Genomic DNA, 8,187 nt, shown 5'->3' on the forward strand with positions numbered 1-8,187 from the left:
GAATACGGGATAAAATACATATATGTATAGAAAAAAGGATGTATTATATATTTACATATTTAAAAATATAAAAGAAATTATATCAAGTATACAATCGGGTAAACGGGTTTACTTTATCGGGTAATTGGGTCGGGTAAACGAGTATATCACCAAATCCGAAACCCGAGAAAAAAAAAATAAAAACTAGTCCCAAACCCGATTAACCGACCCCAAACCCGTCCCAGATGTGTCGGGTTTCGGGTTAACCCATCGGGTTCGGGTTCGATTGTGATCCCTATTTACCATCTATCTCGATGTAAATTTATAATATATTATAAATGCAAATTATATTATATTATATTATATTATACTACTATAAATAAGCAACTTTTTCTTGCATCAATAGTTGTACCATGTGCATAGGGTAACTTTCAAAAAATTTCTTGTTTTCTTTTTCATTTTCATTTTTCATCTAAAATTTTTATCTTTTCATTTTAATTTTTTTTTATTCATTTACTTTTAACCTAAAGACTTTCATGTTTTACAATTTAACCTCAACACTTTTTTATTTTTAACTTTAATCCTCTATACTTTTCATCTTTTGCAAGTTTTTTGTTCTACGTTTTGTTCAAAATTTGGAGAGTCAACACGACGCAACGTGTGTGTATGGTTCAATGTTTTTTGTCTGTTTTTCCTATTTGACAGGTTCGTCGTAACGCGTCTATTATTCTTCGTTTGACAAGTTCATTCTAATGTGCGGGTCCTAAATTGACTTGCTTTTTTTCTTTCTACGTTTTATGTTTCAGTAATTTCTTCGCATTAACATACCGCAACGGTTGTGCATGATTCAACGATTTTACGTCTATTTTTCGTTCAGAGTTATTTTTAATCTTTTTATTTATTTTATTTTACAGCTCTTCTGTGTTGGTGGTGTGGCATTGGGCTACTTGGCACGATTTTACACACGTCTTTAACATATTAATTTTTTTACTAAAAATAATGTGTCTCAACTTTACCCCGTATATTTCCTTTACTTAAAGAAAACTATTTTTACATGTATATTTTTATGTACGTGTCGGTATGAATTTGGTTTTCTCTATTCGACAAAAACTTTTTTCTGGAAATAAGTCAGATCAAATATACTATGCTTTTGTTTAAAAAAACATTTTTACGTCCATACTTATATGTACGTTTTGGTATTCGAGTTGGTGTATGTTTCAACGTAAACTTTTTTTTAGGAAATTAGTGTGGTCAAATATAATATGCTTCCTTGCTTATTATATGAATGTTTCGCCAATTTTGTTTCGAACCGAGTGGAGTCAAATTGTGGTTTCTTTTTTTCCCTTTATTTCCAAAAGTTCTAATTAATCTCTTTCGATTATACATGTCAGTTTTTCTGTTATACCTGTTATGTTTTCTATGATATGTCGAAACGCACGTTTTCATATAGTTAACACATCACACAATGTTTGGACTAATCCATTCGATGTTTGCGATGTATCCGCGCTGCAACGCGCGCGGGTCTTATTGCTAGTTAAATAAAAAAAATCATCATTGAACTTGATAATGTTACATCAGCCATTTTAATTGTGGTTTTACAAAACCCATAAGAATATCATAATCTCTCATGCTCAAAATAAAATGTTTGAACATATCAAAGTGCATCCCTAACATGTGTTTCTTATTTTCCTTTCATAAATAACATATTCTTAACCTACCCAAATCCATAAATGTGGTGCTATAAATGCACACCAAACACCCTCAAATGCACCTAAATACACGTTTATACAAAATCTCAGGTATATGAGACTCAAAACTACCACCAAACCTAACACCACACCCCAATCAACGTGTTTTGCTAAAAATCATCAAAATGAAGAAAAAAAAAGCATTTTGTTTGAAGCAACTAATTATTTTAAGCTGGTGTTACGTTCAAATAAAAACGACTTTTAACGGGCAAATAAAACGAATAATAAGAGTAATTATGTTTTAACTAAAGTATAACTATTATACTAAAAAAAATGAACCTAATGCTTTAACTCAATCATAATTATTACAGTTATTTATACCATTCGCACGTTAATCCCAATTTGTACCGGATGTTATCCATATATATGCTAGAAAGGTGCTGGTGTGATGCAGTGGGAAACATATACATTGCCAGGGTGTGCATGGTTTGTCCGGTTTGGTTATTATCCTTAGCTGAAGTCAAAACCGAAATCATCCGTTAATCTATTTTATTAACCAATCGTTTTTTGGTTAATCTGTTTCGTTTATTCGGTTTGATTGACTGTTTTTTTTTTGTTTGGTTCATTTAGTTTCGCTTCATAGGCAAAACCAAACTTTGGCTAAAACTTTTGCTTAGAAATACATGAAATGGATGTATAAATTATAAAATACATGAACTGGAGGTATAAAACCTAGAAATATATGAAAATAAGAATGGTACAATTCGGTTAATTTTGGTTAAACGAGGGTACAAAAAAACCGATAATCGGTTTTTGGTTAATCGGTTTTCAATTAATTCAGTTTTTAGTTGATTTCACTTTAGTTTCATCTGTTTTCGGTTCCGTTTCAGTTAGCGATTCAGTTATTGTTTACCCCTGGATACTGTTAATCACGTAACATATCATTTTTTATATAAAAAACTATAGTAATACTATACTCAAATTAAAGAGACTAAAATACTCGTTTTTATGGTGCCCTTTAAAAAAAATTATTAACGTACAAAAAAAGTTATGGTCGTTTAAAAATCGTGGATGTAGTTAGTTTTTATAAAAGGGATAAAATGTATCTACTAATTAATTAACCAATAATTTAGTTAAAAATGAGTGATTAAAGTGTAATTAAGATGAGGTGATTAAAGTTTAATTAGTGTTTAAAAAAATTACCATCATTTTAAGGTTATGCATTATGCATTAAATTTGAAAAAAAAAAATACAAAAAAACTCCTTTTGAGAATCTTAAAATGTCCATCTCAAATGTATTATAATATGGTATCTGTATATATAGAAACACACACATGCAATATTAATACGTCTAAGGAGGACAAAAATGCAACTCTACATACTTTAAAGCATGTTGTTAACTTTTAAACCAACTTTCCCTATAATTTTTAAACGATCATAACTTATTCATATGTTATTTTTATTTAATTACACCATATAAAAGATCTTTTTTTTATTTGGTTATGAGATGGCTATAGTCTTTTTTAATTAAAACTAGAAAATATTAATATGTTACGTGATTACTAGTGTCTATATTTCCGGTGCATCGCCCGTGCATTACTCTACTTTGTGTGTGTATGTGTGTGTGGTAAAATGATAAGTTATAAATATTCTGAGGGTGGAAAAGAGGCACCTTTCACCCTATCATAGTCACTCACCCAATCACAATTTTACACATCATTTTATCAAATTTCATCACAATTTCACGATTACACTTACAACACCTATCATATTCCATCAATAGTTTTTTTCTTTTTTTTTAAATACAACAAAACCAACATTTTTAATTAAAATAAATATGAAAGACAACTAAACATTGCACAAAAAAAGCCTAAAAGTTATCAGTCCAATTCTACTTCATACAAATTTCCGGCCCGTTTGCGCCGTTTGCGTTCTATGAGAATCGACTTGTATGATTCTGGGGAGTTTTCATGTGGTTCACTCATAACTTTCTAATCCGTATTCTTCTCTATTCTATGCAAGTGATTCATGTATTTATCATCTCTTTTTAATTTTGATTCCGCCAATATCTTGCACTGTTCTCTATTCTCCTCCAATTCCAACATTTTTGTCGACTTGATTTCGGTCATGGCATCTACCCAGCCTTCTTTCCCTTTGCTTGTTGATAACTCAACATATTTCTTCCGTTGCGGCCTTGTTATTGTTGTGTCGTCATTTTAATTAATGTCGGGAATGTTGCTTAATAACCCATCCATTGAGGTCGTGAAATATCCCGACTCGAATGTTTTTTTTATCGTTCATGGGAACGACCACGAGTACCCCTTGAGCCATCAAGATCCATCAATGGAATGGGAATCCATTTAGAATGATTCCTTGCAATCTCCTATGCCGACAATTGGGAAAACCCTTTCCTTGTGCAGAGTTTTGTGTATTCGCTTAATACATCCTTGATGATATTCGCCTCATTTTATCCACTAGGCCAAATGTGAAACTAATATATGGTAAAAAAATAACTAATATTTTACATTTTATCAATAAAATTGTAAAAAAAAAACTAATATGACTAAAAAATATGGGATTAATAATATACCTTTTGTACATAGCATGCATTGAATCGGCTATTCTTTTCATTTAAATCCGTTCATTTCCCGTGAGTTGATCTATGTTTCGAGTTGATCCACCAAGTAGTTTTCCAAAATCAGTGATAACTCGTTTCCAAAAGTGTTCTTTTGATTGCTGATTTCCATTTTTTTTGGGAGGCTCGGTATACGTGAAATGACCGATAATTTGCTCGTCCACTAGGTCGGGAGATAAAATGAAATGAACGGTTGTGACTTGGATTGGTATGTTGGGTTGGCAGAAGTATAGTGGATATTGGGGTGGGAAACGTTTGGGTTGAAAACGGTTATGTGGGTATCAGTATCAGTTCGTCTTGTAAACGAAACCTATCAAGTTCGCCTAGATTAGCACGAACCTTCGCCCTGTATTTTTTCTTCGTAGCCGACGCTCTTTAGCTTGAACTTACCATTTACCAATTATTTTTCGATTGAAATGTGGGTGTTGTAGTGTGTTTTTGAGTGATGAAGTGTGTGAAAAAATGTAAAAGATTGGATATATTTATAGGGGTTAAAACTCGATTTATTTATTTATCTATTTTTACTTTGAACGGTTTTACAACAATCATCTCCGATTTCATCATCTTTCCACACGCGCACGGTGTGCTTCACGAAGAACTCAATCACCACCGTGAAACACCGCCACAGCCACAAAATTTGGTTCACGGGGCGCCCGTTTACCTGAAGAACCAAGAGAACACATGAAAAAATAATTGAAATCAATTTTATACTGCCAGCATTATTAAGCTGCAATATTATATTTACTAGAGGGTAGGCCCGTGCGATGCACGGCATGACCAACAGTTAGTGTCCTTCATTTTGTGGTGCGTTCGGGAAAAATGTTTATGCATGGATAAAAGGTGATTAGCCAAAAGACAATGTAAGAGAAGCCATACAAAACGTCATAAGAGCTTGTACCATAAGCCACCCACACAAAATTTAAGGCGTGCATAGCATAGGAAACTTTGTTTGCGGAATGTGTTTAAGAACAAACTTGTATGCCAAGTCTAAAAACATACATTACAGGAAAAAAACTTAAAGGAGTTCATAAAGCTTCCGGTTTATTCAATAATTCACGAAATCTTCTGCCGCTAATGCATGCCCATGTAGTCGCCCTTCCCCTTAGTAGTTTCTTGTCTACAACAGGTTTAAGCAAGTAAACATAAGCAACGGCTATGAGTTAGTCAAATCAAATATCTTAACATATGTGCACGCATGACTCTCCATACATGACTAACCCATAAAAATCATTGAGAGAACTCACTACCATATGAAAACCTTAAATCATATTACAATATGCTACAATAAATTAAATAAAACCAGACTAAATTGTAACTGCCTAAAAACTTGAAATGACTATTAAACGAACTTAAACATAGATAAATGAAGGTAAATGAACACACATAAACAAATTTTTAAGTGAACTAACTTATGAGTGTAGCGACTGCAGTATGCACGTAAAGAAACATGAAACAGTAACAAAATAGATTACAACCAGTCTGCCATTATTAACATCATAGATTTCTTATACATAAACTTTAACGCTAAGTAAAAATATCAACAACTACCATGAATATAAACAAAAGGTATTATAAGACCAATAAAGTATAGAAACAAAATGGAAGCGAGCGAAGCAAAGCAGGTTAATTGGGCGAGGGAAGACTCTGTGTACTAACTTGCTTCTTTTATTCGGTAGGTGGGCACTCGTCATGAACCACCTAAGATTTAGAATGCAACAATGAGTGAAAGATATATGGTGTCAAAGTGTACATACCAAAAGCTATTCATCTTATTTGCTTAAAAAATTTATATTGTAGAGTTGGCATAGTATAGCACTATAGCAGTATGATTTGCAACCTTATTGTGATCAAGTGTGAATGAGACCATTGAATGAATAATGGGAGTAGCAACAACAAATTTGTAGATTTGGCCGTCATAGGATGCCATCCTTGCCTTTCACGACCTTTGCTTGATGAGATACCCATGAAGTGTGAGTTAAACTCCTATTTGTGGGTTCTCCTTCAAGGCCTTTTTGCTGATTATTTTAAGCCAGTTTACAAATGATGAACATAATGGTAAGCGAAGTTAGTTGCTTGTATTTCTTGAAGATAGAATACAAATATACTGATAATATGAACATACTGCAAGTAATGTTGCGGTATAATGTTCATAAGGCATGCAATTATGCTCCTTTGAATTATCAGCCAGCTTCAAAAAAATGAAAAGACCTGTTAGTAACAATCTTCTTTGTCATTCATTAACACATTTAACAAAAAATCTCTCATTCATTAAAAGGCCACAAACAGGATGAAATCATGAAATAAATCAACACAAAATAAACAAATCATTAAATAAGCTAAAATATATACTCACAATAGGACAATCCCGCCAAAACTCAGATAATGATTTCCTCTGCAGGCAAGGAAAAAGACAACTAATTAAGAAGAAATTAGACCAGAAATAGCAGAGCACAACAATTCTTCCACAATTAGAACAAAGAGACCACAAATTTAGTAACTAAAACATTATGATTATGCATTCTTATTCATATACATCAAATAAAATGAAAACCAATGAAAGTATGAAACTCACATTTCTCAAATAGCTGAACTGAAATGGAGGCAATGCACCTGTATCCACACGGTTACTGGTGTTCCTTAGTGAAAGCAAAATATCCATTTGTAACACCACCGAATATGTTATTATTTCCACGAACTCTTTCTATATCAAAACTCAAAATAATGCGACTAAACAAACTGGAAATAAAAACGTACCTGAACCAAATCAGAATACGAAAAGAAAAAACCCTTGCAATCAGACCTATGACACGAATAAAAAAGATCTGAACCCAATCAGAGGCGAGATGTATATGAGTATTTAAACAAACAAACCAACTAATCGTGCACGACTATCTCCATATAATCGACATCCGGTCAGAATCGTGGCCGGAACCCTTTCTTTATCTTTCAGATGGTCCGTAATTGCTCATCAAAGTAACATTCCAAAATACATAAAACAGTTAAAGGAATTGCATATAACCATATTCAATACATATATTTGCATGAAACTTTTTTATAACCATCCAATTATTAAAGACGTATGAAGCTCTAAATCAGATAAAGACAAAAGAAAAAAAACATACCAGTTGAGAGAAATAGCAGGGAATAGAGCAACCGCACCTCGAAAAGTGATAAGGAGTCCCTTGCCGGAGGAGTAGAGGAGAAGAGCAGGCGGAAAATGCGGATGACACTTCGTATACCACCTTCGATCCTCCGTTACCTTACCTTGACTGAAGTCGTTACCCCATCACATCACCCGGTTCGTTCTTCGGAACCCTAATCGTCACTCAAAGATGTGGCTGCTGACCACCGGCGAACTACCGTCACCATCGTCACTATATGTCACCCTTGAGCGGTGATGTTACCCCCATCACCCTCGTCGTCATCTCCTGAGTAACAGATGATCACCGCGTAATGTTGCCGACGACCGTCCACTCTCTCTCCAGGCCCCTCTCTCTTTCTTTAACCCTGGATGTATCTAACTTTGTAGACGTAGTGTTATGTGAATGCGAATGTGAAAAGGAAGTAAATAATAGTTGATAAATTGATAAATAAATAAATTTTAATTAAAAGTAAACGATTCAATTGCAATTGCAAGTTGTAGGAAATTCTTTAGTTTCCAAGGAGTTATTGAGAAAAAAGGGTAAACAGGGATTAATGTTAAAGTTAAATAGGTAAATTACTTCTCTTTGAATTCCATTTAATATTTTTTAACTTAAAGACTTCTAATTTACCTCTATTTCATTATTTGTAAACTTTTAGATTATGATTTTGGAATATATTTTTTAATCAATATTGTTTTAAGTGTTGAATTTATAACATCATAAATTTTGACTTTAAAAACAT

At 33.0% G+C, this 8,187-nt stretch overlaps 1 long non-coding RNA gene across 5 annotated transcripts; it reads right to left on the reverse strand.

Moving 5' to 3' along the window:
• Positions 1-5,204: 5,204 nt before the first annotated feature.
• On the reverse strand, positions 5,205-7,730 carry LOC110898015. Of its 5 annotated transcripts, none has more exons than XR_002569194.2 (6): positions 6,875-7,730; positions 6,656-6,694; positions 6,425-6,490; positions 6,140-6,317; positions 5,959-6,000; positions 5,205-5,419 (listed from the first exon to the last, which is right to left on the reverse strand). It is a non-coding gene; the product is annotated as an uncharacterized LOC110898015 (long non-coding RNA). The 5 variants fall into 5 exon arrangements; XR_004876063.1 differs by lacking the exon at positions 5,205-5,419 and having other exon boundaries at positions 5,767-6,000; positions 6,875-7,102; positions 7,425-7,730; XR_002569193.2 differs by lacking the exon at positions 5,205-5,419 and having other exon boundaries at positions 5,767-6,000; positions 6,875-7,102; positions 7,174-7,730.
• Between the last annotated feature and the right edge of the window lie 457 nt (positions 7,731-8,187).

This window comes from Helianthus annuus, chromosome 13, assembly GCF_002127325.2.
Source record: "Helianthus annuus cultivar XRQ/B chromosome 13, HanXRQr2.0-SUNRISE, whole genome shotgun sequence".
Taxonomy (NCBI): domain Eukaryota; kingdom Viridiplantae; phylum Streptophyta; class Magnoliopsida; order Asterales; family Asteraceae; genus Helianthus; species Helianthus annuus.